Source organism: Pecten maximus, chromosome 7 (genome assembly GCF_902652985.1).
Source record: "Pecten maximus chromosome 7, xPecMax1.1, whole genome shotgun sequence".
Lineage (NCBI taxonomy): Eukaryota > Metazoa > Mollusca > Bivalvia > Pectinida > Pectinidae > Pecten > Pecten maximus.
The window spans coordinates 28,643,498-28,657,545 of NC_047021.1; the positions used below are offsets into that span (position 1 = coordinate 28,643,498).

The window sequence follows — 14,048 nt, forward strand, 5'->3', positions numbered from 1 at the left end:
CAAATAGAACCCTGTACTGTTTAAATAACCAACCCCACACAACCTGGACTGTAGTATCAAAATACTTCACCTGATATTTAATTTACCTATAAACTCCCTTTAAATATCAATGGCCGATCCACGTGTCACGTGAACAATTGTTCCAAAATAACAACAGACATGTATGTATACATGTTATGAAATAGTCTCGTAAATTACTGCAGGTAGTGACTTCTATTCAATTTCACTATTTTTTTTCTTTTAAAGACTAAAGACTTCTAAAGAACGCTATATGTCTCTGAGCCAGGTTAGGTCGAGAACTGAAGTACTTTTCAAATAAATGATATAACTTTTACTACTTGGAGTTTCAGTTTAGAGAAGTTTAAGCCTTACGATTTTCCTCAACAATATTTTTAAAAGAACTTATTTAAAAACGTTATCTGTCACAGGACTTATTCTTAATCACTTGAATTTAAATTGTATTATATCTACATGATAAAATCGATTATCTTGCAAATTAAAACGTATTTTTTTTTTTTTACAATTTCATAATTTTTCAAAAGTGTGTAGTGACCTATATATACCCCTGCATAATACTTATAGACACATATACATGTATAGAAAAATGTCAGATAAGACAGAATACTTACTGTTAAGATGTAGTACTCCTGTCAAGTATCCGAGTGTATATATAGGTTCAATGTAGACACGCTATACTTATGAAGAGCGATGTTACGCATCACGCGTATATACCTGTTATATACTGTATGCGTGGGCTTGTGATTTCATACACATGCTATGAACAGGGGCTTGCTATTTTTAATCGGTCACCAAAATGTGACATCGAAGTTATACTTTTTTCTCAAAGACCACAAATTAACGAGAACTTTAAATACATGGCTATATAGATTGTCCTCATTAAATCTTTCATCCACTGCCTAAAGTGACCAATACGCTGGATGAGTACTACTAGAAATACATTATTGGTCATGTAGTTATAACGACAGTACAAACAAGTAAATTCTCAATTTTCGAGGCAATCTGCTCCTTTATCAAGAAACTAGTAAATTACAAACGATCACATATAGACATTTTATATCATAGAATTAAGACTCTCTTAATTAGTAAAATTAAAGTGTCCGAAACCGTGTTTTGTAATTACTTAAATCAGTGCAAAACAATGCCATTACTATTCGGTAGTTCCTACAAGAATGCATATGATATATATCTTTAACTAACTCACATACTCATATTTAGTTTAAGCTATCCTTTATTGCTGTAAATTACAATAGGGCATACATTATACAAAAATGAAAGGATTCGGATCAAGTACATTATGTATATCTATTGAACAGTACTGACAAATAAAAGTATTGCGGGGAAAAGAGAAAGGGATCAAGGATTTAGGGAGGCATGATGCTGGAGACATTTCTTCATTTCAGGAACAAACGCTCATACCGTTCAGTAGTGAGAGCAATCTGTCAAAGGCGAGTCACTAACTCCTATTGGAGTAAGTTGATCAATAGTGAGAGTATTTTGTAGATTATCAAAAGTGACATTAAAACTAAACCATAGACATTGACTGAAAGTGAATGACTCACTATTGTATGGATTGGACTGGCGGCGTAGCTATTGACAACACGTGACGCTAACCAAGACGAATGGTGTCCAATTCCCGATAGGGCATATAAGGATATAGGGTTGAAACTTTATTTATTTTACAACAATTACGAAACAAATTATATCAGCTTAATTAGTCACGCTTGTTGGCCCGGATAGAAGCGCGCGAGAGGTCTTACGGTGGGAGGAAACCGGAGTACCCGGGGGAAAACCCACGTGGTCGGGCAGGTATTGGATATAATGTTGCATTCCCAATCACGTGAAATTCCCCCGGAAGTTACCTTTTATCCGCAGTAAAACCCACTTCGCGCTTCAATTCGGTCCAACAAAAGTGATTAGCACAAGTTGATAAATTTGTTTATAGTTGTCCATAATTCTTTTAAAAAGATAATGACTCACTACTGACGAGTACATTCATCTAGTACGTCTAATGTCATATAATGTAGACTCTTTGACTCACTACTGACATATATACCCATCTAGTACGTCTAATATCATATAATGTAGACTCTTTGACTCACTACTGACCAGAATACTCATCTAGTACGTATAATGTTATATAATGTAGACTCTTTGACTCACTACTGACATATATACTCATCTAGTACGTGTAATGTCATATAATGTAACTCTTTGACTCACTACTGACATATATATTCATCTAGTACGTCTAATGTCATATAATGTAACTCTTTGACTCACTACTGACATATATACTCATCTAGTACGTCTAATATCATATAATGTACACTCTTTGACTCACTACTGACATATATACTCATCTAGTACGTCTAATATCATATAATGTAGACTCTTTGACTCACTACTGACATATATACTCATCTAGTACGTCTAATGTCATATAATGTAGACTCTTTGACTCACTACTGACATATATACTCGTCTAGTACGTATAATGTTATATAATGTGGACTCTTTGACTCAAAACTGACCAGCATACTGATCTAGTACGTCTAATGTCATATAATGTAACTCTTTGACTCACTACTGACATATATACTCATCTAGTACGTCTAATGTCATATAATGTAGACTCTTTGACTCACTACTGACATATATACTCATCTAGTACGTCTAATGTCATATAATGTAACTCTTTGACTCACTACTGACATATATACTCATCTAGTACGTCTAATTTCATATAATGTAACTCTTTGACTCACTACTGACATATATACCCATCTAGTACGTCTAATGTCATATAATGTAACTCTTTGACACACTACTGACATATATACCCATCTTGTACGTCTAATGTCATATAATGTAACTCTTTGACTCACTACTGACATATATACTCATCTTGTACGTCTTATGTCATATAATGTAGACTCTTTGACTCACTACTGACATATATACCCATCTAGTACGTCTAATGTCATATAATGTAACTCTTTGACTCACTACTGACATACATACCCATCTAGTACGTCTAATGTCATATAATGTAACTCTTTGACTCACTACTGACATATATACCCATCTAGAACGTCTAATGTCATATAATGTAGACTCTTTGACTCACTACTGACATATATACCCATCAAGTACGTCTAATGTCATATAATGTAACTCTTTGACTCACTACTGACATATATACTCATCTAGTACGTCTAATGTCATATAATGTAACTCTTTGACTCACTACTGAAATATATACCCATCTAGTACGTCTAATGTCATATAATGTAACTCTTTGACACACTACTGACATATATACCCATCTTGTACGTCTAATGTCATATAATGTAACTCTTTGACTCACTACTGACATATATACTCATCTTGTACGTCTTATGTCATATAATGTAGACTCTTTGACTCACTACTGACATATATACCCATCTAGTACGTCTAATGTCATATAATGTAACTCTTTGACTCACTTCTGACATACATACCCATCTAGTACGTCTAATGTCATATAATGTAACTCTTTGACTCACTACTGACATATATACCCATCTAGAACGTCTAATGTCATATAATGTAGACTCTTTGACTCACTACTGACATATATACCCATCAAGTACGTCTAATGTCATATAATGTAACTCTTTGACTCACTACTGACATATATACTCATCTAGTACGTCTAATGTCATATAATGTAACTCTTTGACTCACTACTGAAATATATACTCGTCTAGTACGTATAATGTTATATAATGTAGACTCTTTGACTCACTACTGACATATATACTCATCTAGTACGTATAATGTCATATAATGTAGACTCTTTGACTCACTACTGAAATATATACTCGTATAGTACGTGTAATGTCATATAATGTAGACTCTTTGACTCACTACTGAAATATATACTCATCTAGTACGTCTAATGTCATATAATGTAACTCTTTGACTCACTACTGAAATATATACTCATCTAGTACGTGTAATGTCATATAATGTAGACTCTTTGACTCACTACTGACATATATACTCATCTAGTACGTATAATGTCATATAATGTAGACTCTTTGACTCACTACTGAAATATATACTCGTATAGTACGTGTAATGTCATATAATGTAGACTCTTTGACTCACTACTGAAATATATACTCATCTAGTACGTCTAATGTCATATAATGTAACTCTTTGACTCACTACTGAAATATATACTCATCTAGTACGTCTAATGTCATATAATGTAACTCTTTGACTCACTACTGACATATATACCCATCTAGTACGTCTAATGCCATTTAATGTAGACTCTTTGACTCACAGGATTCATGTTCTGCAGGACTTCACATATGCTCCTGTAGAAGCGGGTTGTTTTACACTGATTATGATCGTTATATATATATAGTAACTCTTTATTCATCAGTAAAATTGTTGTAGTCAAGCAAGGATAATGACTTACCTGATTGACTCGAAAGCTCTCAGTGACTCAATATAATGAGTGACATGGTCACTCAGAACGAGAGACTCGTCAATACCATGCTCTTTCTATGCGAGTCCACACAGCTACATTACTGACCACTCTACTGGAATGTGTGTCGGTGAATCACCACTAGCAGATATACACTTTGATACCTAGATAATATACACTTTTGTATTATCCCTCTCATGAATGAAACTTGAAAAGTTTACAAATACACCCCTGTGTGGAGTCCTATGAAGCGACCCCAGTCTACTAGAGAGGGTCACACGATTTAACGTGTTTGTACAGTTAAGTCACTTCCTGTTGTGTGTATGGCACTGTTTCACGGGTTCACGGGGACATCCGAGACAACATAACAATAGCACAAATACATATATCCCACAGATTATTCAAAACAAATAAAATAATGAAATGTTATGATTTTGTCATATCTGATAGTACAGAAATTCTGTAATCTATATCACAGCTATATATCAAAATACTAAAATAGTATGCCTATTGTTATGTAAATTAATTGGTGTATGCACTGAGAAACTACATCTTCTTAGAAATATATCGTATGTATATTTGTGAAATAAACGTGGATAAAAGTAGTTTTAAAACCTGTGTATAAAGAATACCTGTATAGATGATATATTTTGTATCATTAGTATTAACTTTGAATAAAGCTTACCTGTGAATAAGGAACATGTACATTGTTGTGTCTGTTGATAAACCCTGTTTATAAAGAACGCTTCTGTCTAAAGAAAACCTATATATCAACAAAACTATACTAACAGAACATTTGTTTATTAGGTACTTAATGCATTGTTTATTCCCTTTTTTCAAATAGTTAATTAGATATATTTCAGTTATAGCATTATAGGTCTAAGTGAATTCCCTGGTACCCATATTATTTTTACGTTACTCAGTATAAGGATGATCAGACATACGTTAGGATGACGCTTGACTGACACAGATAACATAGTACCGATAACACGAACAGCTCACTAAGTGCAAGTTTAATTCAATTAGATATCTAAATACACAAACATAAACGCTAACATAAAGGTAAACACGAGCGCTGAAGTGGTATAAAGTTGATCTGTATGTACAACAGAACAAATATGTTGTCATGTCCCATCATTGTAACTTTCTCTATATGAAATTGATACTTTAAAATCTCAAATGGCCATGTTTTTGTTCTTTTCCTCACATATACCATGCCATCACTAAGCAATGTCTGTTATGCATTTCCTAAAATTCTTGCAATCTATGTTAATATAGTTCTTATGATGAGCCAAAATCTTTAAAAAAAAAAATCCAATATTCAGTACATTCTGAACCTGGTTATGCAAGCGTGGTAACAATGTATAGAGATGGTTGCTATGGAGAGGTGAACATTATATAGAGATGGTTGCCATGGAGAAGTGAACGATACGTACAGGTGGTCGCTATGGAGGGGAAGGTGCTATGTATAGGAGATTACTATGTAGAGGTGAACGTGGTGTAGGTGGTTGTTATGGAGAGGTGAGCGATATTTAGAGATGATCTCTATGTAGAGGTGAACATGTAGGCGGTTGCTATGGAGAGGTGAACACTATATAGAGATGGTTGCCATAGAGAGGTGAACGATATTTAGAGGTGATCTCTATGTAGAGGTGAACATGTAGGCGGTTGCTATGTAGAGGTGAACACTATGCAGGCGGTTGCTATGGAGAGGTGAACACTATATATAGGTGGTTGTTATGGAGAGGTTAACGCTATGTAGAGGTGGATGCTATATTGATTTCGGATTTTGATATACCGAGACACGTGTTTGTGCATAGTACTAACACATATTATTATTTCAAAATTAACAAAACTTTAAAACGCTATTTACACGTGTTTTCGCAGCAGAAGTAAAAAAGAAACATTTAAGAATATTGTAAAATTCAAATACAAAATGTATTTAAAGAATGTCGTATAAGTATAATATAAATTGTTGTACAATGAGCGGCATCCGACCTTTTGTTGGCGACACAGGAAATTCTAGTAACACACACACTACACACAGCATTATTTTACACAATGATAGAAGCAGTAAATATTATATTTACCTGTTATATGTGTAAATCTCCAAAACGACTGGACATCGGATAGACCAGTGTAACACAACCGGGACACACTACTGGGACAAAACATAATATTATTTGACCGGCGAGTGATGTTGGAGGGATACCTCAATTAGAGGTCACAGGCTAGGAGATGCAACGACGGAAAGGGTTTAACGGGAGTGCTCTCTTACTTGTGTAACCTGTACACAGTCTATGAAGACAGCTCAGTCAAGTGACTTTTGGAACATGTGTGACTTATTGAATTCATAGAGATTCGTGATCTTACCTTGATGAAAGTTTCATTGGCGTTAGAATTATAGTGCTATAAACTTTCACAATAATGTTACAGTGAAACCTATCTAATCCGACTCGAAGTATTCCTACCGGCCATTTCAAATGAAAAATTTAAAAAGTAAGGGTATTCAGATAGTCTGTCTTAACCGATTATCTTCTTCTTCTTCTCCTTCTTCTTCTTCTCCTTCTTCTTCTTCTTCTTCTTCTTCTTCTTCTTCTTCTTCTTCTTCTTTACATTGACTCTAGAAGGTTTAAAGTTTGCTGCAAAAACGATGACGATGTTATAATCAATGTAGTTATCAACATATTATTCCTTACACTGTGTTCCAGTAGAGTGACGGTGAGGGTCCAATTACCATAGTAACCAGTCTATATGACACATCAGTACGTAGACTCAAATTACCATTGATAATTTGGTAATTACACTCATAATGACCCTGTAAATATCACCAAGCTCCCTATTCTCCACGGAACAATACTTTTTATTTGGTTTTGTCAGGATGAACACAGTCAGCGTTACATCACTACACTAGCGACTGTGGACAACATGTTCACATGTATGTCGGTACATGGGTCATAACAACGTGTCAAGCCCCTGTGGGGTAGGTGCTGGGGATTTTGATCCTCTGGTAGATAGTCAGTATAATGTCGTTGATAGCATGTCTAAATATTTTCTCAGTTAATTCGTAGCAATATACATTCCTATATAGCATAAGCGTGTAATTAGTGATCAACTTATGTAGCATTATTGTATGATTATTTATAGTATTAATTTGTAACTATCAATAGCATTGATTTTTAATTATAAATACTATCGATGTATAACTATATATATATTACTAAATATAGTATTAGTGTATAATTATATATAGTATTCGTGTAGCTATATATATAATTAATGTATAACTATATATAGTATAAGTATATAACTATATATAGTATTAGTGTAAAACTATACATAGTATCAGTGTGTAACTATACATAGTATTAGTGTAAAACTATACATAGTATCAGTGTGTAACTATACATAGTATCAGTGTGTAACTATACATAGTATTAGTGTATAACTATTCATAGTATTAGTGTATATCAATATATAGTATTAGTGTATAACTATACATAGTATTAGTGTATATAAATATATAGTATTTACTATTAGTGTATAACTATTCATAGTATTAGTGTATATCAATATATAGTATTAGTGTATAACTATACATAGTATTAGTGTATAACTATATATAGTATTAATGTGTAACTATGCATATTTTTAGTGTGTAACTATACATAGTATAATTATGTAACTATATATAGTATTAGTGTGTAACTATTCATAATATTAATGTGTTACTATGCATTGCATTAGTTCATTCATTCGTTCATATCTTTATTTCCTCCATAAATGAAGAGTTACATGAACAAATAAGAATACAAACAATAATAGGTGCAAAGTAATGACAAAAATGGTGAGAGGACATATTTTAAAGACAAGGGAGAAAACAAGATAAATAAGCATATAATAAATAAATAAATTGATAAACAAAAATGTTCCAGAGATACTACCATTTGTCAAATTATAAACACATGTTAATTTACAGGGAAGCGTAGGCGTATCTGTTGGCTACCAACAATTATATTTCATTATATCTATTGTATAAGTACTAGGTTAGTAGACAATTACAAAAACAGGTATAAATACAGGAAATGTTACAGAGTATATAAAAATTTGATTACTGAAAGGTCAGAGCAGATACTTTATCTGCGAAATAAAGACAATCTTGAACGAAAGAATATACGACGTCACCCTCACCAAGAGCAAGAACAATGTTATCATTTGGACGGCCAAGTATAATATTGATTTGTTCTTCCCTGTCAGCTTGGTCTAACAGAACATATACAAGGACGGGATAAATATTCACAACTTTTGTAAAAAAAAAATGCATCTCTAATTGTGACTATATCTATATTTCTACAATCTAAAATACAATGGGCAACATCATCTGGGACAGATAAATTGCATTTAGCACAGTGCAGCTCACAGTCAGGGGGAGTAATCCATAATTTGGAAACGCGTTTACAAATACCAGATAAAAATGGAGAGACTTTGGAAATGGACCACAAAATCGACGGAGAAAATTCCATGTGAATATTCCTAAACCTGCGCAACTCACAATTTAAAGACAAACGCTGTTACCATTGATTACTTTCCTCAAGAAGTAAAACATTTTTAACAATATGTTTCCATGGGTATTTGCTTGGTCGATGTATAACTATATATATATGTTACTAAATATAGTATTAGTGTATAATTATATATAGTATTCGTGTAGCTATATATATAATTAATGTATAGCTATATATAGTATAAGTATATAACTATATATAGTATTAGTGTATAACTATACATAGTATCAGTGTGTAACTATACATAGTATTAGTGTATAACTATACATAGTATTAGTGTATATCAATATATAGTATTAGTGTATAACTATACATAGTATTAGTGTATATCAATATATAGTATTAGTGTATAACTATACATAGTATTAGTGTATATAAATATATAGTATTTACTATTAGTGTATAACTATTCATAGTATTAGTGTATAACTATATATAGTATTAGTGTATAACTATACATAGTATTAGTGTATATCAATATATAGTATTAGTGTATAACTATACATAGTATTAGTGTATATAAATATGTAGTATTTACTATTAGTGTATAACTATACATAGTATTAGTGTATATCAATATATAGTATTAGTGTATAACTATACATAGTATTAGTGTATATAAATATATAGTATTTACTATTAGTGTATAACTATTCATAGTATTAGTGTATAACTATATATAGTATTAGTGTATAACTATACATAGTATTAGTATATATCAATACATAGTATTAGTGTATATCAATATATAGTATTAGTGTATAACTATACATAGTATTAGTGTATATAAATATATAGTATTTACTATTAGTGTATAACTATACATAGTATCAGTGTGTATAAATATATAGTATTTACTATTAGTGTATTACTATACATAGTATTAGTGTATATCAATATATAGTATTAGTGTATAACTATACATAGTATTAGTGTATATAAATATATAGTATTTACTATTAGTGTATATCTATTCATAGTATTAGTGTATATCAATATATAGTATTAGTGTATAACTATACATAGTATTAGTGTATAACTATATATAGTATTAATGTTTAACTATGCATATTTTTAGTGTGTAACTATACATAGTATAATTATGTAACTATCTATAGTATTAGTGTGTAACTATTCATAATATTAATGTGTAACTATGCATTGCATTAGTTCATTCATTCGTTCATATCTTTATTTCCTCCATAAATGAAGAGTTACATGAACAAATAAGAATACAAACAATAATAGGTGCAAAGTAATGACAAAAAAGGTGAGAGGACATATTTTAAAGACAAGGGAGAAAACAAGATAAATAAGCATATAATAAATAAATAAATTGATAAACAAAAATGTTCTAGAGATACTACCATTAGTCAAATTATAAACACATGTTAATTTACAGGGAAGCGTGGGCGTATCTGTTGGCTACCAACAATTATATTTCATTATATCTATTGTATAAGTACTAGGTTAGTAGACAATTACAAAAACAGGTATAAATACAGGAAATGTTACAGAGTATATAAAAATTTGATTACTGAAAGGTCAGAGCAGATACTTTATCTGCGAAATAAAGACAATCTTGAACGAAAGAATATACGACGTCACCCTCACCAAGAGCAAGAACAATGTTATCATTTGGACGGCCAAGTATAATATTGATTTGTTCTTCCCTGTCAGCTTGGTCTAACAGAACATATACAAGGACGGGATAAATATTCACAACTTTTGTAAAAAAAAAATGCATCTCTAATTGTGACTATATCTATATTTCTACAAACTAAAATACAATGGGCAACAGCATCTGGGACAGATACATTGCATTTAGCACAGTGCAGCTCACAGTCAGGGGGAGTAATCCATAGTTTGGAAACGCGTTTACAAATACCAGATAAAAATGGAGAGACTTTGGAAATGGACCACAAAATCGACGGAGAAAATTCCATGTGAATATTCCTAAACCTGCGCAACTCACAATTTAAAGACAAACGCTGTTTCCACTGATTACTTTCCTCAAGAAGTAAAACATTTTTAACAATATGTTTCCATGGGTATTTGCTTGGTCGATGTATAACTATATATATATATTACTAAATATAGTATTAGTGTATAATTATATATAGTATTAACGTGTAGCTATATATATAATTAATATATAGCTATATATAGTATAAGTATATAACAATATATAGTATTAATGTATAATTATACATAGTATTAGTGTATAACTATACATAGTATTAGTGTATAACTATACATAGTATTAGTGTATATAAATATATAGTATTAGTGTATAACTATTCATAGTATTAGTGTATATCAATATATAGTATTAGTGTATAACTATACATAGTATTAGTGTATATCAATATATAGTATTAGTGTATAACTATACATAGTATTAGTGTATAACTATACATAGTATTAGTATATATAAATATATAGTATTTACTATTAGTGTATAACTATACATAGTATTAGTGTATAACTATATATAGTATTAATGTGTAACTACATGTATGCATATTTTTAGTGTGTAACTATACATAGTATAATTATGTAACTATATATAGTATTAGTGTGTAACTATTCATAATATTAATGTGTAACTATGCAATGCATTAGTGTGTAACTATATACAGTATAAGTGTTTAACTACATATAGTATTAGCGTGTTAAGATATATATATATTATGTAATGCCGATTCATCGGCATTATCATCTTTATTGAATATATGGAATTTTATCATTTCACCATAGCAACCCGAGAAACATGAGTTGTTTTATTTTATTTTTTTATTTTTTTTTTTGAGTTGCCTCCCTTCGTATTACAATCATCTTAACATATTATGATCTAGCAGTAATAAATATATTTAATTTGTGTTACCTGGACAGGTGTACGGAAAGTGTTCAACTCGACACTGACAGTTTAATTCTCGTGCGTCGTCCGTCCACCTGTCCTTCTGTAGACATTAGATAATCCTGAGTATCTCAATAATTTTTGTATCAAATTGGATGTCCGATAGCATGAACTGCGTCTTTCTTATTTTATGTCGACCATTTTCACGGGAGTTGTGTCCCTTCTAATACACCTTACGTTCTTTTTTAGTTATTCATGTCACTTCTATTAATATCTGACCTTTGTTGTTAGAATGAGGTTAATAAGTTAGTTCATGGTTTGTTTACAATCCAATTCTCATTGAATTCATTACTCATACATTTTAGCGAGAGTTTCCGTAAGCCTGTTTCCGTGATAATTGACGGGCCTTCCCGTGATTTCAGCAACAACAGCAATTATAAGTGGGCTTAGATGATTTAATTAAACAAACAATATGGCTTTTCAGAATATATTTAGAAATTGTATTTCGCGATTTCCGGCGCAAAATGTTTAAAGCGCTTTCGTTGATGACGAATAATTTTTAAAAATGGAACGGTTGATATCCAAATGGATCGAATTACTAAGTTCGCTATGGCCATACGGCAGAAACATTTGAATGATATTAGGTCACATCTGAGTACTAAGCTAGCAAGGCTGAAGGCTTGCAGAATGTACGATCTCTTGTCTGCACAGGGACTTGATAATTAGGTACAGTCTACATGTATTTAGACCTTCCCTGGTGTGTTTAGCACATTTTGAGACGTTTTGGGGGACTAGATTAAAATTCGGTAAAATTGACACCCCCGGTGTTCACATATACGCTCCGGTGTCATTTTCACCGAATTCTAATATAGACCCCAAACGTCTCTAAATGTGCTATGCACACTAGGGAAGGTCCAACTACATGCAGACTGTAACAAATTCTCAGGTCCCTATGGTTGCCTGTATAAGACAGGCAAGGTATTCAAGCTCCGCTTGTGTGTCTGGCCTTAGTAGCTTCATGATTAGTACTCCAACAATGTTAGAGGATAACACGGCGAGAAATTTATGACAGACGACGTGTAACCTCTAACTTCCCAAGGCGGATTTACACTACGCAGAATGTCAAATTTTCAAAGTCAGGATTTTGATCATGTCCGGCAGCTGATTTACGTTTAAGTTTTTAACGGTGTCATTTTATTACCTCTATTTCATGAATCCATCATTAAATCCACAAATTACACTTAAAGACACACAATCACGATTATTTACATTTCCATGCTTTATTCCCGTAACAACTCAGATTGAAAATGGCGGCCCGGTAAATACAAAAAACGGAATATAAAGTAAAAACAAGCGGAAAAGCTATTTGCTTTGCACTTTATATTTGTTCCGCTTGGTACACACATTCCGTACTTTTTACGAAATGTTCGAAATAGGTCACGTGAAGTGGTGGAATGGGGTAGCAAGTTGTTTTGTGTCAAAGTATTATTAATTTGGTGTGAATTAGTGATTGGACTGTTTAAATGGGATATATAATGCCTAAACTGTAAGCCCAGACTTATAAATACCGATATTGCCATCTCTTTCTTTCCGCCCTAAAATTAGGGCGGAATTTTCGCAGTGTCAAATAGGGTTCGGTTGCTTTGAAAGGTCGGTTGGCGTCAGAACCAAAAAATAGCCAGAGACCTTAAGCTAGCTGAAGTACATAATTAGATGTGATATATTCAATGAAAGATTATGTCGTTATTCTTGACACTTGAAGTTTCTATTTTTGACACTTTCCTTGCTTGTGTAAGCTACACCAAAGACGTCTGCTTCTGGTTAGTATTAATACGAAAAAATATTAGCCTTACTCCTACTATATCAACCAACAAGGTGTAACATTCAAGCAACCGGAAGTGGGGGTTTGCTTCGATTCACTTTGAATTCATTACTCATACATTTTAGCGAGAGTTTCGGTAAGCCTAGTTCAATCCGATAAAAATATCAAATGCACCAAACGGCTTTCACCATACTTTTTTCATAGAAATGATAAGCCATCAACATATTTCCTACGAATCCTTGGATGACATGCATTAAAAAAACTACCTACGTCCATACAAGTGGAACTTTTCAAAGT

General features: G+C 32.1%; 1 protein-coding gene across 1 annotated transcript in view; it reads right to left on the reverse strand.

The window, feature by feature from the left end:
- LOC117330474 (hepatocyte growth factor receptor-like) overlaps positions 1 to 4,739 on the reverse strand; it is a 31,748-nt gene extending 27,009 nt beyond the window's left edge. The window contains exon 1 of the mRNA XM_033888767.1: positions 4,496 to 4,739. The gene's annotated coding sequence lies outside the window, so the exon portion shown is untranslated. The remainder of the gene's footprint in view (positions 1 to 4,495) is intronic.
- Between the last annotated feature and the right edge of the window lie 9,309 nt (positions 4,740 to 14,048).